This window comes from Ranitomeya imitator, chromosome 3 (genome assembly GCF_032444005.1).
Source record: "Ranitomeya imitator isolate aRanImi1 chromosome 3, aRanImi1.pri, whole genome shotgun sequence".
In the NCBI taxonomy this organism is placed as follows: Eukaryota; Metazoa; Chordata; class Amphibia; order Anura; family Dendrobatidae; genus Ranitomeya; species Ranitomeya imitator.
The window spans coordinates 747,860,966-747,888,522 of record NC_091284.1 but is presented as its reverse complement, the minus strand read 5'-3'; the positions used below and the strand labels follow the sequence as shown (position 1 = coordinate 747,888,522).

General features: G+C 43.7%; 1 protein-coding gene and 1 long non-coding RNA gene across 2 annotated transcripts in view; one reads left to right on the top strand and one right to left on the bottom strand.

Annotated features, from left to right (window-relative positions):
- The window catches only part of FREM2 (FRAS1 related extracellular matrix 2), a 337,360-nt gene that overhangs the window by 38,152 nt on the left and 271,651 nt on the right, over positions 1-27,557 (top strand). The window lies entirely within an intron of this gene.
- LOC138671060 (uncharacterized) overlaps positions 1-27,557 on the bottom strand; it is a 73,562-nt gene that overhangs the window by 43,392 nt on the left and 2,613 nt on the right. Inside the window, exon 2 of the long non-coding RNA XR_011319419.1 lies at positions 20,623-20,690. This is a non-coding gene — a long non-coding RNA (uncharacterized lncRNA). The remainder of the gene's footprint in view (positions 1-20,622; positions 20,691-27,557) is intronic.

Below are 27,557 nucleotides of genomic sequence, written 5' to 3'. Positions count from 1 at the left end.
GTTACGTCGTTTACCAATTTCATTTATATTTTGATAGATCGGACATTTCTGTTTTATTTTCAGTTGAACAAAGGGGGGGGGAGGTGATTTGAACTTATTTTAGGTTTTAGGTCTTTTTATTTCTCACTTTTGACATCCTCATCCTTTTTTGACATCCTCATCTCATATATCAAGCCTCCACATCACAGGCCAATTTTCAGGGGTAAAGCAGGAAAACAAAGCATAAAAAGTGCACTTACTTTGTTTAGTGGATATCTGTCTTGTTCATTGTTTTTACTGAGTAGTTTTTTTGGTCTGCGTGAGTCTCAGTGAACAAGTTAGGGGCCAGTTTTTGAGTCAATTAGGGCACCCATACAAAATAAATAGCTGTCGGTTGAGGCTACCGCCTCCCCTCCAAATCCTATTATCAGTCTTTGGAAATCCCGCAACCTGATCCTTTTGTGCTCCAACATCATCTATTGGGGGAAAGTCGGGAAGCACCCATACACATTAGACTCTTTACCAGCCACTACCGTACCGGCAGATTCTGTAGACTTTAGTTTAATGTATATGGACTAGTGATAAGCGAACGTGCTCGGATAAGGCGCTATTCAAGCATGCTCGTGTGCTGAGTGTCTTCGACGTGTCTTCTAATGTGTTTGAGTCCACGCGGCTGCATGTCTCAAGCCTGTTCAACAGCTGCAACACATGCAGGGATTGCCTGTTTGTTAGACAATCCCTACATGTATTGAAGCTGTCGAAAAGCCGCAAGACATGTAGGCGCGGGGACTCGAACATATTAGTTGAGCACGCCGAGGACACTTGGTTAGCACCCGAGAATGGAGGATAACACCTTATCCCAGCACTTTCGCTCATCACTAGTATGGGGGACTTTACTTTTCCCAGGTCTGATTTTTATCACTGGTTTCTGGATAGATTTCTGTAGGTCTCAGCTGCACATATGAAGATGACCCTTTCTTACATTTATATACCGGTATCCTCTGGAGGTAGGAAGACTTTGATGATTTACATGCTGAATATATAATGTTATCGTCTGAGCTCTGGGCAAAGTAATGAAATTCACTCATCAATCAGAGCCAAAAAGTCAGAAGATGGCTGATAGGCAGCTGTGCTTGAGGGCCATAATCTTCTCCAACACACTCACGCCGCCACCTGACACCAGGGCTGATCTGGCGTTCTACCTCTCTGTTCAGGCTTGTTGTCCATAGACATATTAATCTGATACTCGTGTAAGAAATTGCTCAGTCAGACATATACACGATGATGTCACACAGGGACCTTATGGTTTGTCTGCGTATATACACTCAAATTCCCTATAACTCTGGTGTGCCGACTCTACGGCATATTGGCCATTTTATGCTATCTCTTTTTCATGCTTTATGTATTTTTGAATACATCAATATCCTCAATCTTAAATTATAAACCAAAAGGATATCCAAAGCAAACACCTAAAGAAATAAGGCTTTTAGAGAGAGATGAAAGAATCTTTTTTGCTATTCATTATTAAAATATGACAAAAAAGAACATATAAATATGTAAATAAGAACGGGCAGTTCAAATACAGGGAAAGGTGGGTATTCCTGGATTGAAGCATAATACATTATACTGCTCAGTAAAAAGAAATACGTGCACAAGCCTCATTAGGGGTACTTGGAAACGTGGGCAGCACAGTGTCTCAGTGATCAGCACTGTCGCTTTGCAACTCTGGGTTCAAATTGCACCAAGTCCAACATCTGCAAGGAGTTTGTATATTATGACCGTGATTGAGTGACTTTTTTCCTTGTACACCAGTTTCTGCCCACTCCAAGGAAAACTTGGTAGGAAATTTTGTGAGCTTCAATGGGAGCTGGGATGATGATGTCTGTAATGGGATAAAACCCAAGACAGAAACCAAATGAACATATACCCTGCTGTAAGTAAATAAGTAAAAGCAACAGTTAAAATATATATACAGTGGGGCAAAAAAGTATTTAGTCAGTCAGCAATAGTGCAAGTTCCACCACTTAAACAGATGAGAGGCGTCTGTAATTTACATCATAGGTAGACCTCAACTATGGGAGACAAACTGAGAAAAAAAATCCAGAAAATCACATTGTCTGTTTTTTTAACATTTTATTTGCATATTATGGTGGAAAATAAGTATTTGGTCAGAAACAAACAATCAAGATTTCTGGCTCTCACAGACCTGTAACTTCTTCTTTAAGAGTCTCCTCTTTCCTCCACTCATTACCTGTAGTAATGGCACCTGTTTAAACTTGTTATCAGTATAAAAAGACACCTGTGCACACCCTCAAACAGTCTGACTCCAAACTCCACTATGGTGAAGACCAAAGAGCTGTCAAAGGACACCAGAAACAAAATTGTAGCCCTGCACCAGGCTGGGAAGACTGAATCTGCAATAGCCAACCAGCTTGGAGTGAAGAAATCAACAGTGGGAGCAATAATTAGAAAATGGAAGACATACAAGACCACTGATAATCTCCCTCGATCTGGGGCTCCACGCAAAATCCCACCCCGTGGGGTCAGAATGATCACAAGAACGGTGAGCAAAAATCCCAGAACCACGCGGGGGGACCTAGTGAATGAACTGCAGAGAGCTGGGACCAATGTAACAAGGCCTACCATAAGTAACACACTACGCCACCATGGACTCAGATCCTGCAGTGCCAGACGTGTCCCACTGCTTAAGCCAGTACATGTCCGGGCCCGTCTGAAGTTTGCTAGAGAGCATTTGGATGATCCAGAGGCGTTTTGGGAGAATGTCCTATGGTCTGATGAAACCAAAATGGAACTGTTTGGTAGAAACACAACTTGTCGTGTTTGGAGGAAAAAGAATACTGAGTTGCATCCATCAAACACCATACCTACTGTAAAGCATGGTGGTGTAAACATCATGCTTTGGGGCTGTTTCTCTGCAAAGGGGCCAGCACGACTGATCCGGGTACATGAAAGAATGAATGGGGCCATGTATCGTGAGATTTTGAGTGCAAACCTCCTTCCATCAGCAATGGCATTGAAGATGAAACGTGGCTGGGTCTTTCAACATGACAATGATCCAAAGCACACCGCCAGGGCAACGAAGGAGTGGCTTCGTAAGAAGCATTTCAAGGTCTTGGAGTGGCCTAGCCAGTCTCCAGATCTCAACCCTATAGAAAACCTTTGGAGGGAGTTGAAAGTCCGCGTTGCCAAGCGAAAAGCCAAAAACATCACTGCTCTAGAGGAGATCTGCATGGAGGAATGGGCCAACATACCAACAACAGTGTGTGGCAACCTTGTGAAGACTTACAGAAAGCGTTTGACCTCTGTCATTGCCAACAAAGGATATATTACAAAGTATTGAGATGAAATTTTGTTTCTGACCAAATACTTATTTTCCACCATAATATGCAAATAAAATGTTAAAAAAACAGACAATGTGATTTTCTGGATATTTTTTTCTCAGTTTGTCTCCCATAGTTGAGGTCTACCTATGATGTAAATTACAGACGCCTCTCATCTTTTTAAGTGGTGGAACTTGCACTATTGCTGACTGACTAAATACTTTTTTGCCCCACTGTATATATATATATATATATATATATATATATATACAGGTCCTTCTCAAAAAATTAGCATATAGTGTTAAATTTAATTATTTACCATAATGTAATGATTACAATTAAACTTTCATATATTATAGATTCATTATCCACCAACTGAAATTTGTCAGGTCTTTTATTGTTTTAATACTGATGATTTTGGCATACAACTCCTGATAACCCAAAAAACCTGTCTCAATAAATTAGCATATCAAGAAAAGGTTCTCTAAACGACCTATTACCCTAATCTTCTGAATCAACTAATTAACTCTAAACACATGCAAAAGATACCTGAGGCTTTTATAAACTCCCTGCCTGGTTCATTACTCAAAACCCCCATCATGGGTAAGACTAGCGACCTGACAGATGTCAAGAAGGCCATCATTGACGCCCTCAAGCAAGAGGGTAAGACCCAGAAAGAAATTTCTCAACAAATAGGCTGTTCCCAGAGTGCTGTATCAAGGCACCTCAATGGTAAGTCTGTTGGAAGGAAACAATGTGGCAGAAAACGCTGTACAACGAGAAGAGGAGACCGGACCCTGAGGAAGATTGTGGAGAAGGACCGATTCCAGACCTTGGGGAACCTGAGGAAGCAGTGGACTGAGTCTGGTGTGGAAACATCCAGAGCCACCGTGCACAGGCGTGTGCAGGAAATGGGCTACAGGTGCCGCATTCCCCAGGTAAAGCCACTTTTGAGCTACAGAGAAGCAGCACTGGACTGTTGCTAAGTGGTCCCAAGTACTTTTTTCTGATGAAAGCAAATTTTGCATGTCATTCGGAAATCAAGGTGCCAGAGTCTGGAGGAAGACTGGGGAGAAGGAAATGCCAAAATGCCTGAAGTCCAGTGTCAAGTACCCACAGTCAGTGATGGTGTGGGGTGCCATGTCAGCTGCTGGTGTTGGTCCACTGTGTTTCATCAAGGGCAGGGTCAATGCAGCTAGCTATCAGGAGATTTTGGAGCACTTCATGCTTCCATCGGCTGAAATGCTTTATGGAGATGAAGATTTCATTTTTCAGCACGACCTGGCACCTGCTCACAGTGCCAAAACCACTGGTAAATGGTTTACTGACCATGGTATTACTGTGCTCAATTGGCCTGCCAACTCTCCTGACCTGAACCCCATAGAGAATCTGTGGGATATTGTGAAGAGAAAGTTGAGAGACGCAAGACCCAACACTCTGGATGAGCTTAAGGCCGCTATTGAAGCATCCTGGGCCTCCATAACATCTCAGCAGTGTCACAGGCTGATTGCCTCCATGCCACGCCGCATTGAAGCAGTCATTTCTGCCAAAGGATTCCCGACCAAGTATTGAGTGCATAACTGAACATTATTATTTGATGGTTTTTTTGTTTGTTATTAAAAAACACTTTTATTTGATTGAATGGGTGAAATATGCTAATTTATTGAGACAGGTTTTTTGGGTTATCAGGAGTTGTATGCCAAAATCATCAGTATTAAAACAATAAAAGACCTGACAAATTTCAGTTGGTGGATAATGAATCTATAATATATGAAAGTTTAATTGTAATCATTACATTATGGTAAATAATGAAATTTAACACTATATGCTAATTTTTTGAGAAGGACCTGTATATATATATATATATATATCAATGGGTACTTGGTAAACACTATTTTTTCAAGATGGTCCTGCTGGGTGTTCATATTCGGGACCCGGTCCTTTTCAGCCCTTATTCACATTGACACATGGTAAGGTTTTAATACTAGAGGTTAGGACCATTCCCAGTGCTGGCATCAGCACTGCGTTGATTCCTTGGACACAATTGTTTCGAGAACTTGGAAGCACGGGGGCCTCACAATGAGGCTTCAGGACCCCGCATGCGGACAGCAGGCCACGTGTCTGAGACCCTTGATCTAAGCTATAAATATATGAAATAGGTATTTCAGGATATTGGCTGAAGAATAAAAAATATTGCAGTAACTCGTGCTATGGATCTGCAACACAGGACTAAGGTAGAAGGGGGAAAACTGACCCTGCACTATGACTTGGCTGAAACCTACGATAACTAAGGACTAGGCACAAAAACGGGTCACCTCCTAATAGAAAACAAAGAGAAGGCTGCAGAAACCAATAGAAAACAGAAACTAAGGCTAGCAGAACCAGAGGTACCAGCACTGCACAAATAACACACACAGAAGACAAAGCAAAGCACCAAGCTAGAGCTCAAGCAGATAAACACTGTTGTCCAGCAAGGACTGGGAGGCAGGTGCTGGTTAATAAAGAGTGATAAAAACACCTGACCCAAGACAAACCCAGCACCAGAGGAAAAAGACCGGCAGCCAGAACTCCACAAGAAAATGGCGGATAGTCACAAACTAAACAGATTCTAACAGTACCTCCCCTTTAACGAGGATCCCCCGGATCCTCTAGGCCGGGCCTTATTCGGAAATCTCCCGTGAAAAGCCTTAATTAACCTTGAGGCTGAGACATCCACAGGTTTCACCGAGGAATTGTCCTCGGGACCGAAACCCTTCCAGGACACAAGATACTGTAATCCTCCTCTATGCCACCTGGAATCAAGAATGCGTGAAACCTCAAACTCGCAGTTCTCATCAATTGGAGGAGAAGATGACATAGCCACCTTCTCTGGCGTGTCAACCTTCTTCAGCAAAGATACATGAAAAACTGAATTAATTTTCCAGGACGAAGGAATGTCTAATCTCACCGCTGCCGAGTTGACAATTTGAACCACTTTGAAAGGTCCTACAAACTTCGGCCCCAACTTTTTTAGAAGGGATCTTCAAACACAGATTCCTAGAGGGCAACCAAACCATGTCCCCAACAACAAACCTCGCCTCCCTTCTTTTGTCAAAAAATTTCTTAGACCTCCTATTAGCCTGTTTAAGTTTCAGGCACCGCCGCCCCAATCCTAGAAAAAGGACCGAAAGAGGGATTCTTCCTAGTACAACAAAAGAAAGGAGAACACCCAGCTGAAGAAGATGTATGATTATTGAGAGCAAACTCAGCTAATGGTAGATATTCCGACCACATCTCCTGATTGTCTGCTACAAAACATCTCAAAAACTGCTCAACGTCCTGGTTCTTCATCTCGGTCTGTCCATTGGACTGCAGATGATAGCCCGACAAAAATGACAAATGAACCTTAAGTCTGTCATAAAATGCACGCCAAAAGCGAGCCACAAACTGTGGTCCCATATCGGACAATGTCCGTGGGAGCACAATGGAGTCTGACAATCTCTTTCACAAATGCCCTGGCAAGTGTGTTAGCGCAGGGTAATTTAACGGGACCAGAGGACACATCTTACTAAACCGGTCCACAACAACCCAGATAACAGAAAACCCTCAGAGACTGGCAGATCGGTGATAAAATCCATTGCAAGATGCGTCCATGGAGAACTAGGAACCTCTAACGGGCAAAGCAACCCTGCCGCCGGAGCATGAGAAGCCTTAGACCTAGCGCACACGGTACACTGACACACCCACTTGACAATTTCTCTCAGGCACCCCGACCACCAGAAACTCCGACTGATCGACTTTCTTGTTTCGACAATCCCTCGATAACCCGCCAAACAAGACTCAAGGCTTTAGGCACAAATAATTTCCCATACGGAGTGTTAGTTGGTGCCACATCCTGGGCTTTAAGAATGCTATTTTCCAACTCAGAACCTAATGCTGCAACCACCACCCCTCTCTGCAAAAAAGATTCTTCCTTTTCACTATTAACTGCTGGGGAGAAAGTTCGAGACAAAGCATCAACTTTAACATTTTTTGTCCCAGGGATATATGTCACAGAGAAATGGAACCGGGCAAAAAATAATGCCCACCTAGCTTGACGGGCATTCAAACGTTTAGCAGCATCCAGATAGATCAGGTTCTTATGATCAGTAAAGACTTGTATAGGATGTCTAGCACCCTCCAAAAAATGTCGCCAATGCTCAGACGCAAGCTTAATAGCCAGCAATTCTCGGTTCCCAACATCGTAGTTGAGCTCCGCCTCTGAAAAATTTCTTAGAAAAGAAAGCACAGGGATGCACCCCATTCTCTCCCTCCTGGGACAGAACAGCCCCCACTCCTACTGATGAGGCGCCACCTCTACCAGAAAGGGCTTAGTCTCATCTGTCTGGATCAAAACAGGAGCAGAGCTAAACCTCTCGTTGAGATGCTCAAAAGCCTTAACAGTCTCAGGGTACCATTGGACAGTATTGGAACCCTTCTAAGTAAGATCAGTAAGGGGTTTTGAGATAACAGAAAAATGATTTCTGAATTTTCTATAGTAACTAGCAAACCCCAAAAATCACTGAATCGACTTCAAGCATTCAGGTCTAGGCAACTCCAATACCGCCTGAACCTTCACCGGGTCCATCTCAAAACCATCACTGAAAACAAAGTACCCAAAAAAACTAATTATCTGTACCGCAAACTCGCATTTCTCCAGTTTAGCAAAGAGTGTGTTTTCTCTCAGAATCTGCAGAACCTCACGAACTCTCTGCCAATGCGACTCCAGATCAGGCGAATAGATCAAAATATCATCCAAATAAACAATCACACTCCTACCGATCAACGGCCTCAGGATGTAGAACTACCAGAAAAAGAAACTCCTGCCGACCATAAAATGGCAATGCGAAAGGGAGGGTTATTCTGATTGACCTTTTTTTCTCTTTTCCTTGTTTATGCGTCCTTCACATTGCTTAATAAAATGTTCAGCCTTACCACAATAAAGGCATAGCCCCTCAGAGAATCTTCTCTGCCTTTCCTGGGAACGAGAGGACATCGCCCCAAGTTGCATCGGCTCCCCACAGTCAACGGCGCTCTCCAGCAAAATTGAAACCTTCTCCTCATTCTGTCTACCTCTCAGTCTTCTATCCACCCGGATAGCTAATTGCATAGCAGCCTCAAGCATAGCAGGTGCAGGATATACAATGAGCAAATCCTTTACCCTGTCATTCAAACCTGCTAAAAACTGACTCTTGAGTGCTGGATCATTCCAGCTGACCTCTGCAGACCATCGTCTAAACTGGGTACAATAACTCTCAGTGTCGCCAGAACCCTGCTTCAGCTGCCTGAGTTCTGCCTCGGCTGTAGTGACCCGATCAGGATCAACATATAATACCCCCATAGCAGAAAAAAACGCTTCTACTGACATCAAATAAGGGTCATCCGGACGCAATGAAAATGCACAAACTTGGGGCTCACCTCGCAATAACGACATAATAATCCCCACACGCTCTAATTCAGCCCCTGAAGACCTGGGTCTAAGCCGAAAATAAAGTAAACATGCATTTTTAAACAAAAAAAATTCCTGCCGTTTACCACAAAAACATTCAGGCAAACCCACCATAGGTTCTTCAGAGCAGATTCTAGGGCAATTACTCACGTGCTGTTTTAAGCTGGCAACTTCCAACGTTAACCCTTGCAGATGCTGAGCAAGATCTTGAATGCTGTTCATATTGCAGAATTCCGGGAGCGGTGTTTTTTTTTTTTTTTATACTTCTTTCTGGCTGGACAAACTGTTATGGATCTGCAACACAGGACTAAGGTAGAAGGGGGAAAACTGACCCTGCACTATGACTAGGCTGAAGCCATACGATGGAGTGGGCGATCCATTCCTTGCGAATAGACCCACCGACATTCCTGGGTTAATCTCAAGTGAAGACCTATAGATAAGGGGAAGGGGTTCCCTAAAAGAACTAAGGACTGGGTACAAAAACGGGTCACCTCCTAATAGAAAACAAAGAGAAGGCTGCAGAAACCAATAGAAAACAGAAACTAAGGCTAGCAGAACCAGAGGTACCAGCACTGCACAAATAACACACACAGAAGACAAAGCAAGGCACCAAGCTAGAACTCAAGCAGATTAACACTGTTGTCCAGCAAGGACTGGGAGGCAGGTGCTGGTTAATAAAGAGTGATACAAACACCTGACCCAAGACAAACCCAGCACCAGAGGAAAAAGACCGGCAGCCAGAACGCCACAAGAAAATGGAGGATAGTCACAAACTAAACAGATTCCAACACTCGTAATGAACAACTATGTATTATTTTTTTTTTTGAAATTTACAAATCTGTATTGTGTTTCTATTCAAAGTAGACAAAAGTGTAGAAGTCCCATACAGTGGTATTGCTTGGTTTACACTACATGGCTGAATAGATAATAAATAACTAGTGATGAGCGAGCGAATATACTCATTACTCGAGATTTCTCAAGCACTCTCGGGGGTCCTCCGAGTATTTTTTAGTGCTCGGAGATTTAGTTTTTATTGCCGCAGCTGAATGATTTACACCTGTTAGCCAGCATAAGTACATGTGGGGATTCCCTAGTAACCAGGCAACCCCCACATGTACTTATGCTGGCTAACAGATGTAAATCATTCCGCTGCGGCAAGAAAAACTAAATCTTCGAGCACTAAAAAATACTCGGAGGACCCCCGAGCATGCTCGAGAAATCTCGAGTAACGAGTATATTCGCTCATGACTATAAATAACGTATACAAGGTATAATGGTATTCCTTATAACACACCTCAGCTGCTGGAATTTTTTTTCCTTTTTTTGCTTCTTGTCCATTGATTGATTACTCTCAAATGAATAATATTTGCACACTTGTCAGTAGAACATTTCCATTGCTTCTTTTCATGTGATTATATGTTTTCTACATTTTACTATATTGATATGACATATAATACTAATTGGCTGCATGGTGGCTCAGTGGTTAGCCTTACTGCGCTGGAGTCCTGGGTTCAAAACCCACCAATGACAACATCTTCAAGGAGTTTGTATGTTCTTACTGTGTTTGCGTGGGTTTCCTCCTGGTTCCTTTCCTAGGGGATCTAGATTTTGAGCCCCAATGGGGACAATGATGATGTCTGTAAAGCGCTGTGGAATTGATGGTGCTGTGTAAGTGAGTAGAACACGTAATTAAGTTGCTCCATTGTTGGCTAAAGCTCTTCAGAGCAACATTATAAAGCATTTAGATGATAATGTAAGTCTGGAAATACAGTAATAGATGACAAGTCTTTAGTTATCTCGTGACGCGATAGTCATGCTCCTAAACAATTTGTAGTCTGCTATTTCATGTCGGCATACAATGCTTATCTCTTCTCGGTCACATTGTTCCACCTCTCCACCACAACAAGGCTCGACATCAAAGCCTCATGGAGTCGTGGTTCAGGTAGATGTTGGCACAAGCTCAACCTTGCCAACATTTATTCCTGTGTTCCTGGGAGGGATCCAAGTCCTGTGAGGGTAAACACATTGCTGGGAGAATTCAAGGACTCTTCTCCAAGTACACACAGGTTCTCGAAAATACTTAGTGAGGCCTCTTATGTCTGCGTTTTTGAGTTTGTTTTGGTTCCTTGGCCTTAGTTTTTTGTCATTTCATTAGCGGATCAGAGTTTGAAATTATTCATTTTTATTCATTTCGAGCCAGTCTACAGTGCAATTTCTTTTTTCTCCTCAGTTTTTCTCTTGCCAACCTAATTGAAATTGGTCTTTCTCATTCACATTAGAAGCCATATGATTCATTACTTGGCACAGCACAATGTGACGAGGTTGGCCAAGTGTGGCTGTGAAGTGCGCTGCCAGATGCTCGCTCACACCTGCACGTCTTGTCCAAATGCAATTAAAGGTTATTTAATAATGTACTAATTAAATATATCTTGAAATTCTGGGTTGATTCCAGTTTTTAATAGACACAAGAAAACTGGAAGAACATTGCAGCTACTGAATAAAAAAGACGTTCAGTATATCCCTTTTCAGGTCCCATTTACATCACGGAGGCCAAAAGAGCGTCCTTCTGGCCTTTACAGAGGTATGGAATAGCTATTCTGAATACTTATGACCATGTGATATTTCAGTTTTTCTTTTTTATTAAATTTGCAAAAATTTCTACAGTTCTGTTTTTTTCAGTCAAGATGGGGTGCAGAGTGTACATTAATGGGGAAAAAAGAACTTTTTTGAATTTACCAAATGGCTGCAACGAAACAAAGAGTGAAAAATGTAAAGAGGTCTGAATACTTTCTGTACCCATTGTATATCATGTATTATATTCCAGAGCTGCATTCATAATTCTGCTAGTCATCTTTGGAAACTTTTTGGTCTGAGATTTTATAATTTAGTTGTGCGTTTAAAAAAAAAAAACCTGCCAGCTCTCCTGACATGTAGTTCGAGCCGGTCTAAATACTAAGCAATCAGATAGTAGCACAATGCAGCTCGAACACTACTAAGTAATGATTATCACAGTATTCTGGGAAGAGGGGAATAGATAAGAAATATAAAATGGAAATACAAAAAAGCCTTAATCTGGCATGAAGACATCTTACATATTTTTCTTAAGAAATAATGATTTTTGGATTTGATTTTGATTTGTATTAACCTGGCAGTGGTCCCGGGTGATAAAGCTGCAGCATCGCCCTGCTTCCTGGGTGGTCTGCTCTCCAGCTTGGTTTGTACCTGACATAGTAGATCATCTGGATTGATGAATTCACCCTGGATTTATTTCTTATCACTGTTAGATCAATGTCGTCCTAAAGAGAATATCATTTGTATTTTTTTTAATACCTGGCACCGACCACTGCATAATCTGTTAGCGGTTATGTGAATGGTGCAGGGAGACATGTCACCTATACATCATGCAGGCTGCGCTCGTTCACACCACTAAAATTTAGCTTAAAGGCCATGCTAGTCTAATAGTTTTCTGTGCCCTGTTGCCGTACCCTGTTGCCAGAATTTAAACATACATAGTAAAGGCTCATTCATACATTAGTGATTCTCGTATTCAAAAAAGTAATTGTTTCAGTGTTTTATCAGAGTCATCAGAATTTGGTCAAGGTCAGTATTTACTGTCAGAGTTTGGTCAGGGTCAGTGTTTACCATCAAAGGTTGATCAGGATCAGTTTTTACCATCAGAGTTTGGTCAGGGTCAGTTTCTACCATCAGAGTTTGGTCAGGGTCAGTTTTTACCATCAGAGTTTGATCAGGGTCAGTTTTACTGTCAGAGTTTGGTCAAGGTCAGTATTTACTGTCAGAGTTTGGTCAGGGTCAGTTTTTACCATCAGAGTTTGATCAGGGTCAGTTTCTACCATCAGAGTTTGGTCAGGGTCAGTTTTACTGTCAGAATTTGGTCAAGGTCAGTATTTACTGTCAGAGTTTGATCAGGGTCAGTTTTTACCATCAGAGTTTGGTCAGGGTCAGTTTCTACCATCAGAGTTTGGTCAGGGTCAGTTTCTACCATCAGAGTTTGGTCAGGGTCAGTTTTTACCATCAGAGTTTGATCAGCGTCAGTTTTTACCATCATAGTTTGGTCAGGGCCAGTTTTTACCATCAGAGTTTGATCAGGGTCAGTTTTTACCATCAGAGTTTGATCAGGGTCAGTGTCTACCATCAGAGTTTGGTCAGGGTCAGTTTTTACCATCAGAGTTTGATCAGCGTCAGTTTTTACCATCAGAGTTTGATCAGGGTCAGTTTTTACCATCAGAGTTTGATCAGGGTCAGTGTCTACCATCAGAGTTTGGTCAGGGTCAGTTTTTACCATCAGAGTTTGATCAGCGTCAGTTTTTACCATCATAGTTTGATCAGGGTCAGTTTTTACCATCAGAGTTTGATCAGGGTCAGTTTTTACCATCAGAGTTTGATCAGGGTCAGTTTCTACCATCAGAGTTTGGTCAGGGTCAGTTGTTACCGTCAAGAGTTTGGTCAGGGTCAGCATTTACTGTCAGAGTTTGGTCAGAGTCAGTTTTTACCATTAGAGTTTGGTGAGGGTCAGTTTTTACCATCAGAGTTTGGTCAGGCTCAGTTTTAACATCAGAGTTTGGTCAAGGTCAGTTTTTAATGTCATAGTTTGGTCAAGGTCATTATTTACTGTCAGAGTTTGGTCAGGGTCAGTGTTTACCATCAGAGTTTGGTTGGAGTTTCATCAGTTTTTATTTGATGAAGAAAAAAAGAGATTTAGTTTTCTCAAGTTTCTCCTATCAATCAGTCCATGAAAAACAGGCAGCACACGGTTGGCATCTTAGAGCTGTCTGTTTCTTTTAATGGATCCATAGACTTGAATTGTTCCGACACTTGGATAAAGATTTTTCAAGTCTCCGTGATTTTGTGCAGATTACTCGGTTCAAGGAAAAAATCAGACATGTGAACTACCCCATAGACTGTCATAGGTACAAGTGCTATATGTGAAAAACAGGAATAACAATTGTTCTAGAAAAGCTGACATCTTCATGAGCCCTAAAGGTACCGTCACACTAGACGATATCGCTAGCGATCCGTGACGTTGCAGCGTCCTGGCTAGCGATATCGTCCAGTGTGACAGGCAGCAGCGATCAGGATCCTGCTGTGATATCGCTGGTCGGGGCAGAAAGGCCAGAACTTTGTTTCGTCGCTGGCTCTCCCGCTGACATCGCTGAATCGGCGTGTGTGACGCCGATTCAGCGATGTCTTCGCTGGTAACCAGGGTAAACATCGGGTTACTAAGCGCAGGGCCGCGCTTAGTAACCCGATGTTTACCCTGGTTACCATCGTTAAAGTAAAAAAAACAAAACACTACATACTTACCTACCGCTGTCTGTCCCCGGCGCTGGGCTTCTCTGCTCTGGCTGTGAGCGCCGGGCAGCCGGAAAGCAGAGCGGTGACGTCACCGCTCTGCTTTCCGGCCGCTGTTCTCACAGTCAGTGCAGGAAGCAGAGCGCCGGGGACAGACAGCGGTAGGTAAGTATGTAGTGTTTGTTTTTTTTACTTTAACGATGGTAACCAGGGTAAACATTGGGTTACTAAGCGCGGCCCTGCGCTTAGTAACCCGATGTTTACCCTGGTTACCGGCATCATTGGTCGCTGGAGAGCGGTCTGTGTGACAGCTCTCCAGCGACCAAACAGCGACGCTGCAGCGATCCGGATCGTTGTTGGTATCGCTGCAGCGTCGCTTAGTGTGACGGTACCTTAAGAATGAGGGACGTGCTCCATATGCCGGTGATGTTCTTCACAATGAGAGCCCTCATCCATCAAACCTGGCATTTCTTCTGCTAATCTTAAAGAAAAATCAGCTCTCCTGTGCTTAATCTGCCTGTGCTTAAATGTATGCAAGATGAGATTTCTGCTATAATTTGCAACACTTCCGGGCTTAGGCTACTTTCACACTAGCGTCGGATTCTGACACTAGCGTTTGATGCGCCGCACAATTGGTGCAGCAGATGCATTTCTCCGGCGCATCCGCTGCCCCATTGTGAGGTGCGGGGAGGTGGGGGCGGAGTTCCGGCCGCGCATTCGCGGTCGGAAAAAGCAGTCCGTCGGCAGCAAAAAACGTTACATTTAACTTTTTTGCTCCCGGCGGTCCGCCACAACACGGTGCAACCATCGCACGACGGTTGCGACGTGTGTCAATACGTCGCAATGCGTCGGTAATGTTAGTCTATGGGGCAAAAACGCATCCTGCAAACAACTTTGCAGGATGCGTTTTTTCCCCTAAACGACGCATTGCGACGTATTCAAAAAAACGCTAGTGTGAAAGTAGCCTTAAAATAAAGTTTATCTGTTGAGCTGCCAATGACTTCGCCTTTTCCAACAACTTTTCTATAGAAAAGTCTCAAAATTTGAACAGAAATGTGTGGTTTTTATTTTTTATAACATCAAAGACTGACCATTACTTCCAAACAGAAAACAGGTGTGAACGTGTCCAAGCTAAGAATAGCCACGTCCATACATAACTAATAAGGATGAGTGAGCATGCTCAGATAATGTCTTATCCGAGCATGCTCTGGTGCTAACCGAGTGTCTTCAGCAGGGGTGGATTAAGGGTAGCCAGGGCCCCGGGCTGTTCAGACACTGTGGGCCCCCCCCGGTCATGTGACGGGGGTCATGTGACGGGGGTCATGTGACGGGGGTCATGTGACGGGGGTCATGTGACGGGGGTCATGTGACGGGGGTCATGATATACCCGAACCAGATTATTCCAGAAAAATGGCCGGGCCCTACTCTACTGTAACCTATTAAATATTTGTTAGAATCTGCAATACAATTTAGGTATATTTTGACCAATAATATCACATACAAGGAACAAATACCACCGCACCGTGACCAGACCACAAATTACAACCACAGTCATCGAATAATATTACATACAAGGATCAAATACCACCGCGCCATGACCAGACCACAAATTACAACCACAGTGATCGAATAATATCACATACAAGGGACAAATACCACAACACCATTTCCAGACCACATATTACCACCACATAGTGACTGAATACTACAATACTGATCAGTAAAAAACAACAACACAATACTATCACCATAAGTGCCAGTATTCACAGGAGATCTGTACTTAGTATGCAGTGTCTGTGTAGAGGTAATACAGAGATCACTGGTGGTATTATACACAGGAGCTCAATATAGTATACATTGTATAGTGTCAGTGTATAGGTAACACTGACTCACCAGTGACGTCTCTAGGTGAAGTCCTTCATCTTTCAGCCAGCACAGACCGCCATCATTTCTCCCAGCCAGGACTCGTTTCTGCAGGAAATAACACAGTTATCTCGAGCTCCGCTTGCAGAACACATTACTTAATTTTCACAACTTCTATATTACACCACATGAAGAAAAAAAGGTGATATAGTGTCACTCTGCACAGTAACAGGACCGCCCCCCATTTAAAACAGTATACTCAAAAAATAAAATAAATACATCACTGCAGTAATAATATCCCTAAATTAGCCCCTATGGTAATAATATTCCACATCCTGGCCCCGTGTGTCTCATTCCTGGCTCCAGCCATATGTTCTCACATCCTGCCCTCATGAGTATCCATTCTACCCCATATGATCTCCACATCCTGCCCCATATGTCTCCATCGTATCCATCCTGCCACATGATCCAATCCTGCCCCATGTCTTTAATTCTGCCCCGTGTCTCCAATCATGCCCCGTGTCTACATTCTGCCCATGCCTCCAGTCCTGCCCCCATTGTGTCCAGCAATCTGCCCCAGTATGTCCAGCATATTGCCCCAGTGTCCAGCAATCTGCCCCAGTGTCTCCAGCATATTGCCCCCAGTGTGTCCAGCATTGCCCCCAGACAGTGTGTCCAGCAATCTGCCCCAGTGCGTCCAGCATTGCCCCCAGACAGTGTGTCCAGAATATTACCACCAGTGTGTCCAGAAATCTGCCCCAGTAAGTCCAGCATTTCCCCCAGTGTCTCCAGCATTGCCCCAGTGTCCTCCAGCTCCAGCAATCTGCCCCAATGTCCTCCAGCATTGCCCCAGTGTCCTCCAGCATTGCCCCAGTGTCCTCCAGCAATCTGCCCCAGTGTCATCCAGCAATCTGCCCCAGTGTCATCCAGCAATCTGTCCCAGTGTCATCCAGCAATCTGCCCCAGTGTCATCCAGCATTGCCCCAGTGTCATCCAGCCATCTGCCCGTGTCCTCCAGCATTGCCCCAGTGTCTTCCAGCATTGTCCCAGTGTCCTCCAACAATCTGCCCCAGTGTCTTCCAGCCATCTGCCCCAGTGTCCTCCAGCCATCTGCCCCAGTGTCCTCCAGCCATCTGCCCCAGTGTCCTCCAGCCATCTGCCCCAGTGTCCTCCAGCCATCTGCCCCAGTGTCCTCCAGCATTGCCCCAGTGTCCTCCAGCATTGCCCCAGTGTCCTCCAGCCATCTGCCCCAGTGTCCTCCAGCATTGCCCCAGTGTCCTCCTGCCATCTGCCCCAGTGTCCTCCAGCCATCTGCCCCAGTGTCCTCCAGCCATCTGCCCCAGTGTCCTCCAGCCATCTGCCCCAGTGTCCTCCTGCCATCTGCCCCAGTGTCCTCCAGCCATCTGCCCCAGTGTCCTCCAGCCATCTGCCCCAGTGTCCTCCAGCCATCTGCCCCAGTGTCCTCCAGCATTGCCCCAGTGTCCTCCAGCATTGCCCCAGTGTCCTCCAGCAATCTGCCCCAGTGTCCTCCAGCATTGCCCCAGTGTCCTCCAGCATTGCCCCAGTGTCCTCCAGCCATCTGCCCCAGTGTCCTCCAGCATTGCCCCAGTGTCCTCCAGCCATCTGCCCCAGTGTCCTCCAGCATTGCCCCAGTGTCCTCCAGCATTGCCCCAGTGTCCTCCTGCCATCTGCCCCAGTGTCCTCCAGCCATCTGCCCCAGTGTCCTCCAGCCATCTGCCCCAGTGTCCTCCAGCCATCTGCCCCAGTGTCCTCCAGCCATCTGCCCCAGTGTCCTCCAGCCATCTGCCCCAGTGTCCTCCAGCCATCTGCCCCAGTGTCCTCCAGCCATCTGCCCCAGTGTCCTCCAGCCATCTGCCCCAGTGTCCTCCTGCCATCTGCCCCAGTGTCCTCCAGCCATCTGCCCCAGTGTCCTCCAGCCATCTGCCCCAGTGTCCTCCAGCCATCTGCCCCAGTGTCCTCCAGCATTGCCCCAGTGTCCTCCAGCATTGTCCCAGTGTCCTCCAGCAATCTGCCCCAGTGTCCTCCAGCATTGCCCCAGTGTCCTCCAGCATTGCCCCAGTGTCCTCCAGCCATCTGCCCCAGTGTCCTCCAGCATTGCCCCAGTGTCCTCCAGCATTGCCCCAGTGTCCTCCAGCCATCTGCCCCAGTGTCCTCCAGCATTGCCCCAGTGTCCTCCTGCCATCTGCCCCAGTGTCCTCCAGCCATCTGCCCCAGTGTCCTCCAGCATTGCCCTCAGTGTGTCCAGTCCACCGTTGTAAAAAAAAACAAAAAAAAAAACAAAGTCTCCTCACCTGTCCTCGCTCCAGCGCCGCGGTGAGCTCCCTCCAACAGAGCACACTGTGTGCGCCTGCGGCCGACATCAGCCGCCAGCCTCCAATTGGCTGGCGGCTGGTGTTAACTATTGACGTGCGGGCGCGTGCCCGCACGTCAATAGGAAACCGCCGCAGGCAGCGCCGGAAGGGGCCCGGTGAGCAGATGAGAAGGGGCCCCATGCGGGCCCCCTCTCTCTGCCCACCGGCTACGGCAGGGGGCCGGGGGCGGGCACATAAATGCCGGCGGCGGCCGCCGGCAGCGGCATTCGAATAACAGATGATCAGAGGGTCAACAGTGCGGTAGCCCAGGGCCCCCCCAGACCACTGGGCCCTGGGCTACCGCCCATATTGACCCTCTGATAATCCGCCCCTGGTCTTCAGCGTGCTCAAATAATATGCACATGCTGCGGATTCACAGCAGTTTTCCCTGAGTTTACAGTACCATGTAAACTTACAGAAAACAAAATCCGCAGTGCACATGCTGCGGAAAAAACTGCGTGGAAACGTATCGTTGTGTATTCCTCAACATGTCAATTCTTTGTGCGGATTCCGCAGCGGTTTACACCTGCTCCATAATAGGAATCCCCAGGTGGAATCTGCATAAAATCCGCAAAAAAAATTGCGGTAATTCCGCAGGAAATCCACAGTGCGGTTTACCTGCTAATCAGTCTGGAAAAATCTGCACCACTTTCCGCAACGTGTACACATGGCCTTAGGCTGGCGTCACACTGGCGTATTGCATCGGATGCGAGATCATTGGATGCGATATGCTAATGACACTCGGCTCCTGCTCGCAGCAGAGCAGGAGCCGAGTGTCATGCGTCTGTGCTCTGATTCTCTCGCACAGGGAGGATCGGAGCACAGCTGCGGAGGAGGCGGAGAAATGAATTTCTCCATCTCCTCCATTGCTGGGGTCCGCTTATAACGATGATATCCGGGTGGTGTGCGCTGTCTCACTCGCACCCATAGGCTTATATGGGTGCGAGTGAGCCGAGAGTTTTCCTCGGTCCGAGACAATCACAGCATACTGCCATTGTCTCGGACCGAGGAAAACGGCCGACAAAAAGTCGGCTGCTGGGAGCTGCCCCATAGCTTAATATTGGTCCGTGTGCAATGTGATTTTTTATCGCATTGCACTCGGCTGTTTAAAACGCCAGTATGACGCCGGCCTTAGAGTCCTCGCGGCTGATAGACAGCCGCAACACATGCAGGGATTACCTGTTCATTAGGCAACCCTTGCTGTCAAGCAGCCGCAGAGACTCGAACATATTATACGAGCACACTCGGTTAGTACACGGGCATACTCATAGAGCATGTTATCCGAGCACGTTCACTAATGTGTACATATAGTTATACTATGATGAGAATATCCTGAAAAATAAATATTTACATTTTGCCTGTAGGGAATTCTCAGCTGATTACCCCCAATGTGAATGATAACCATCGCATCCAGGCAGAAAATTCTAAGCGTGTCCAATACATTTTCCACTCACTTACCCTAAATTTTCTTAGGCTAAGGAAATACAAATTATCAGTATAAGGCCGGCGTCACACTAGGCGTATGAAAATACGGTCCGTTTTTTACAGCCGTAGTGCGCAGAAATGTTCCCAAAATAGTTATCCGTATGTCATCTGTAGGCAGGGTGTGTCAGCGTATTTTGCGCATGGCATCCTCCGTATGTAATCCGTATGGCATCCGTACAGTGAGATTGAGATTTTCTCGCCGGCTTGCAAAATGGACATACAATGGATCCATGGGCTCAAATATTCGTGAAAACATATATAATATATATATATATATGTTAGTGAGACACATATATATATATATATATATATATATATATATATATATACACCGCACTGAATTGCTGGCTTTTCTCGCTAACACCACTGCGTATTTCTCTCAAGTCAAACTGTTGGTCCATGTGTAATCCGTATTTTTCTCGCCCCCATAGACTTTCATTGGCGGATTTTTTGAGCAATGCGCTGACAAACGCAGCATGCTGCGATTTTCTACGGCCGTACAATACCGTCTAATACGGATGCGTAAAATACGGCAGATAGGAGCTGGGGCATAACAGAATCATTGTACCGTGTGCAATCCGTATTTTCTGCGCCTCTCATACGTCCGTAAAACTCGCTAGTGTGACGTCGACCTAAAAGACACATCACCGTTCCTATCAGCCAAGTGATCTGAATGTGTAATACTGGATGAAAAACAGACTGGTAGAATAAGTCGCTGTGCAGACGTGGAGTTAGATGTAACTATGAATCTTTCCTTTAGCTACAAAGCAGGTGCAGATACACATCTAGTAATAGCTAAACTCACCTTCAGGAATTTTTGTCTGTATTAGAAAATATTTGCAACTTTTCAGTGTGAAGTTCCTGTTATCCTTCCTGGAATAGTATGGAAAAAGTGAAATTAAGTATAGTTAACTTTGTCCATGGAGATTGTATGTACGCAGTATGACAGTCCCATCAGTGCTGACAGTAGGAACTGTGTAGGGTTGTGAATAGGACACCTATTCACCAGGGGATGGTAACACCCAGTTGTGACTTAGGCCGGAGTCACACATGCGAGAAACACGTCCGTGTCTCGCATGTGAAAAGCAAGCTCTGGCGCCGGCACTGTGGAGCGGAGCGTGCAGCCGCATAGCAACACATGGAGCCGCACGCTCCGCTCCCAAGTGCCGGCACCAGAGCTTGCTTTTCACATGCGAGACACGGACGTGTTTCTCGCATGTGTGACTTCGGCCTTATTCTTATTATTGCGGGAGGAATTACAGAATTATAATTTATTCCGCAAATAATACAATTATTTATTAAAACAGGGATGGAAGTCTATGATAAAGTCAGATTTTTAGAGTGTGTTCAGACTGAGCTTTTTATTGCATGAAATTTGAAGCCGTTCTGCTTCAAAATTCACATCAAAAAGCATGCAAAGAATAGTTTCAGCAGTTGTTGATGTGGATTTTGAAGCAGATCAGCTTCCAAATTCATGTAAAAAACTCACTGTCAGCATATCCTTAGGCTGCTTTCCCACAATGCATTTTTGGTGAGTTTCTGATGCAGCAGAATTTCTGCACCATTTATGCATCTATTATTTAAATTAGGTTACATGCATTTTTTAATTGCATTTTCTTGTGCGTTTTTTTTACGTGGCTTTTTTTTGTCTCTTGTCGGTGTGTGATTCTTTAAATGAAGCTGCTTTGTTTTTGATACGTCCTGTGTTTTTTGCTTTGACAAAACTTTATTGACACACTTAGGTGCGGATTACACGTGTTTTTGCTGCGTTTCCTCCGCATGTGCATTTTTTGCCAGAGGAATTTCCCCATCTAATACAAGTCTATGGGAAAAAATCTGCACATAAAACTCAACATACCTGCAAGAGAAGCTGACATGTTGAGGATATAAGACACGCTCCGCCGGTCAGTCTACGCTGAGTTAAAAAGCGGCACAGAGGGCAGGAGATTTCTGTAAATCCCATTCACCCTGCTGGAACTGTCAGACGCTGCATTTTTGACTCAGCGAAAACATACAGCGTCAAAAACTCCCCAAAAGCTCATGGTGGGAACATAGTCTAAGGGTCCTTGGGGATTTAGTGCCAAAATACTTCGGGGTGCTCTTTCTTCATTAGAGTATCTCTGGGTGGTCCTTGTTCTCAGACCCGTCTCTTACCAACCTCTGACATATCAGTAGATTTTTTGGTTAACATCCCCATTACATTTGCCAGTAGAGAGACAAACTAATAGTTTCCTTTCTGTTATAAATAAACCAAGTAATAGTATATTGTGTGACATATGAAATAGAGAAACATGACTTGAAGCATTAGCTACCCATGTGACTGATGGATCCAATCACTGACCTGACCGGAGCATCACTGATGCCAGTGATTGGCTGCAGCGGTCACCTGGTTAGTTGGGGACATCCACTGGAGGAGAGACTGGCAGCGAACAGCTGGAATATCAGTGGATTTATCAGCTAAGTAATATGACATTGTTTTATGCAATATTCCCTTATGACCCTTTTTTTTTTTCAATAATTCATAAAAACCTTTTAAGTTGAAAATTTCACAACAATTTAGGACAAAATATGCATAAAAAACCCCAAAAGAAATCAAGAAGAGACTGGTGCTTTTTCATGGCACGGCATGTCCTATCTTTGCATGCCACCATAGCCAGTAATGTAGATTATCCTCACACATTTCTAGTACTCAATCGTTAGACTCCTTTATCGAATGATTTGCCTTATGAATTGAGAATTTAGAATAAACTATGTGGCTGGAACATTCCGGACCTATTTTTCATGATTCCAGAAGAGGCCTTCCAAGGAAATGCCAAATACCCATCTCAAAATAGAGCGGAGGGGCAGAGCGAGAGATCCGGCTGTGCCGCGAATGAAGAGCGACACCATGAATGCAGCAGATGTTAGTAAACACAAGTGTGCCGCGTGGCATCTGTCTCCTAATCCCAAGCCCCGGAGGTTCTAGTGCCTATAATAAAGTCCAAGTGGTTTTTTGATATTATTTAGGATTTTTGTTTTTGATTTTTTTTTTTTTACTTTTACCTTGGACCCTCAAACAACATTATTATTGTTAGTATTGTTTATTCCATATCAGCCTTGTGTGCAGAGAAAACATCCGAAACAAGACATGTTTTTCACAATTACCTCGTGTGATCACTGGGACCAACAGACAAAGCTGACACATTCGCTGAAGCCTCTAAATTGCGATGTTGGTCATTATTGGGGCACAAATATTTAACAAAAAATTAAATGGATATCCAGCAATCTAATTTTGAAACAAAAACATGGCTTTATTTGGACTCCATGTAAAAAATTTACAGTGTGACAAGAAGCAAGGCAATCAACAAATCCACTGACGCGATTTGAGCTGAAACAATCGGCCTTCAATCCACAAATCTAACATATTTTAACCCGTTAACCCCCGGAGCTTTTTTCGGTTTTGCATTTTTGTTTTTTGCTCTCCTCCTTCCCAGAGCCATAACCTTTTTATTTTTCCAGCAATATGGCCATGTGAGGGCTTATTTTTTGCAGGATGAGTTGTACTTTTGAACAACGCCATTGATTATACCATGTACTAGAAAAAAGAAATTCCAAGTGCGCTGAAATTGCAAAAAAAGTGCAATCCCACACTTGTTTTTTGTTTGGCTTTTTTGTTAGGTTCACTAAATCCTAAAACAGACCTGCCATTATGATTCTCCAGGTCACTATGAGTTCATAGACACCAAACATGTCTAGGTTATTTTTTATCTACGTGATAAAGAAAAATTCAAAACTTTGCTAAAGAAAAAAATCTGCAATTTTCCGATACCCGTAGAATCTCCATTTTTCATGATCTCGTGTTGGGTGAGGACCTATGTTTTGCTGCCAAGCTGACATTTTTAATGTTACCATTTTGGTGCAGATATGTTGTTTTGTTCGCCGGTTGATGCATTTTAATGCAATGTCGTGGCGACCAAAAAAACCGTAATTCTTGTGGTTTGAATTTTTTTCTTGCTACGCCGTTTAGCGATCTGGTTAATGCTTTTTTTTATTGATAGGTCGGGCCATTCTAAATGCGGCAATACCAAATATGTGTAGGTTTGATTTTTTTTTTATTGTTTTATTTTGAATGGGGCGAAAGGCGGGTGATTTGAACTTTTATATTTTTCTGATTTTTTTCATATTTTTAAAACATTTTTTTTTACTTTTGCCATGCTTCAATAGCCTCCATGGGAGGCTAAAAGCTGGCACAACTGGATCTGCTCAGCTACATAGGGGCAATGCTCAGATCGCCCCTATGTAGCTGAATTACAGCATTGCTATGAGCGCCGACCACAGGGTGGCGCTCACAGCAATCTGGCATCAACAACCATAGAGATCTCCAGGAGACCTCTGGTTGTCATGCCGACGCACCGCTGACCCCCAATCACGTGACAGGGGTCAGCAGTGCGCACATTTCCGACCTGATGGCCAGAAACGCTTGTTAAATGCCGCTGTCAGCATTTGACAGCGGCATTTAACTAGTTAACTGTTCAAAACAGCTGACTTGTCCCAGTTTTGATGCGGGCTCACCGCCGGAGCCCGCATCAAAGCGGGGTTTCTGCCATATGACGTACTATTCCGTCCGATGGCAGAAAGGGGTTAATATTATACTCTTTAATTCTATACACAAAAAAAGAATTTTGAGCCGACGTATACTTGGATACTGATCGGCAGTCAGCAGAAGAGGCAAGAGGGCCCCAATTATTACGTGACTCTACTAGGCAAACCATGATACCTAGGCCAAGGTCCGGCTGCTACCTCTACACCCACAATAATTTTGCCCCTAGTGTTGAGTAATATTTTGCCAAATGTGGGCTAAATATTCATTTCCAGTAGTTCATGAATGTCATAATATCGGAGGACATCACAATTTACTGCCTCCAGGTATGTACATGTATGCTTTGTTGGAATTTATATTAACATTTTTTTCCTGACTACTAAGACCATGACCTAAATAAGTAAAAAGGGAAGACAACTCGCCTATCAGATTCCTTGAAGCCACTTCCAATGATATTTAGATCATCTTCATACATGACTAAAAGGCTCAGTGCTGTAAAATGGCAGGTGTCTCGTGCACCTGGTCGGTAAGGAAGAGAAAGGGTCAAAAGACCAACAATGGCTCCAAGCCAAATTTTCTTTCAGATAGTATGTCTTCTCCTAGTCTGTTGACACCTGTGTGTCCACCATGCTTCTACACTTATTGCTGAGAGCAGGGAACTTTTACCGGTGTGGCAACCTGATAAGTTTTGTACTTTACCCTTGTCTGGTGTCCTACCTGAATACAGATGACATGAGCATTTTAATGCTACCAAAATATCTTCATCCTAACTCTGGATTTACACGTGTCAATCACACCGCTAAACGACCTCCAATCAACTAATTGCAACCTAATTGGCAGTTACTTAATATCTGATTAAGCCTGGCGCCTGCACTTCCATGTCGACAGAACAATTGTTGATATGATCTTTCTGTGCCCATAAAATATTATTTTTCTCGGCAGCACATGTTCTGTTAACACAGGAAGTGCTGCAGAGAACGAAGATTTTTAAACTCACAAACTCATTCCCCATTTAGTGGATTTGGCCCATCTAAAAGTAGCATGAGCCTATTTGGAGCCACGACTAAGCACTACTTGATGTCAGGGACATATAGATAAAGCCAAAATATATGAACCTGCTCTGGAGTCAATTTGAACTAATTTTCTTTGTAGCAGAAAGCCACTTAGTTTTTGTTTTATAATAAATTCAGTGGTCAGCACATACTTTGCTATGGATAACTTTGCATATACTTTTTTTGTGTTTGAATAAAATACCATAAATTTGATCTTTTTTTTGTACAAAAGTTTGATGATGGCTCTTTGGTTTCGGTCACATATATTTTACACAAATAATTGTAAAATACACCCAAAAACTCTGCATCGCTTGTAGTGAATTTCTTGGACTAGGGTATACATTGCATATTTGGTACAGATTTTTCCGCAACTTATCTGCTGCGAAATCGGCTTGTATTGTACACAAATCTTACTGCAGATCTTAAAATCTGTGCCGTAGTTCAGTTTACTTGCATAAAATATCTGTAATTTGTAGATGAGATTTGTACAAAGGTTGTACTATTTTTTGTTCAGATTGTCTGTTTGCAAATCCGCATTGAAAATCCGCACCCAATATGCAAGGTGTGACCTTAGCCTTAGGTTTCCATTGACTCCCATTGACCATAGTGCATTTACGCATACTTATAAAAATGCTGTGAGTGAACGTTCCCTAAAAGAGATGTGTGTTTACTGCTAAGTCCATGAATTAATACGATCAGGAGAAAAGTAGGGAATCCTTTCCTGAAGACTTCAGTTATATGGACAAATTGTAACCATGTTTCATTGTCGGCGTTCGAGCTATAAAACCCAAAGCCCCGGGGACTCTACGGAACCTGTGGTTGATAGCGATATAGGTTTAGTCAAAGGGTTATCTCCAAAGTATATCCTATTATATGAGAGATCCAGGTCTCACTTTAAGGCTGGAGTCATACACAATGTATAAAAAAATTGGTCCGTTTTACACAGACGAGAATCGCAGAAATGTTCCCTGAACAGTGATCCCTATGTCATCCGTGTGCAATGCGAGGATGCGATTTTCTTGCATCTAAGCATCCGTATAACACCCATGTGGTGAGATTTTCTCGCTGGCTTGCAAAATGGGCATATAATGGATTCATGGGCTCAAATATTAGTTAAAACATATATAGTCTATATATATATATCAGTAAGACGTATATATATATATATATATATATATATATATATATATTATATATTTATATTTCAGACAGAGATAGATAGCAGAATAGCCGGTAATTCAATGCCCCTATTCCGGCACTTAGCCTCTCTCTTCCCACTCCCGAGTAGCTGTGGCATATGGGGTAATAAGGGGTTAATGTCACCTTGCTATTGTAAAGTGACATTAAGCCTGGTTAATAATGGAGAGGTGTCAATAAGACACCTCTCCATTATTAATCCAGTAGTCTGAAAGGGTTAAAAATACACACACACATTAAGAATAAAGTATTTTAATGAAATAATGAAACACACAGGTTTAACATCTATGCCAATGCTACAGGGGAGTGGGAAGAGAGAAGCTTACAGATGCCACTTTTCTGGGGTGGCTGGGGGCAATCACCATGGTCCCTCTCTAGGCTATTAATATCTGCCCTCAGTCACTGGCTTTCCCACTCTGGCTGAGATAATTGTTTTTTACATGAATTAATCCTTTAATTTAACACCTACAGCTCCAAAATTTTACACACACACACTACTAACATTATTAGTGAGGGACATATAAAAATCTAACTGTTTTGCAATGGTTTACTGTATGTAAACCATATCTCATATCCTGTCGGGTTCTGCAATGATTTTACAGAACCCGACAATTGAATTATCGGCTATTATGCTATCTAACTCTCTATGAAATATAAAGATATATATATATATATATATATATATATATATATATATATATATATATATATATACAGTACAGAGCAAAAGTGTGGACACACCTTCTCATTTAAAGATTTTTCTGTATTTTCATGACTATGAAAATTGTACATTCACACTGAAGGCATCAAAACTATGAATTAACACATGTGGAATTAGATACTTAACAAAAAAGTGTGAAACAACTGAAATTATGTCTTATATTCTAGGTTCTTCAAAGTAGCCACCTTTTG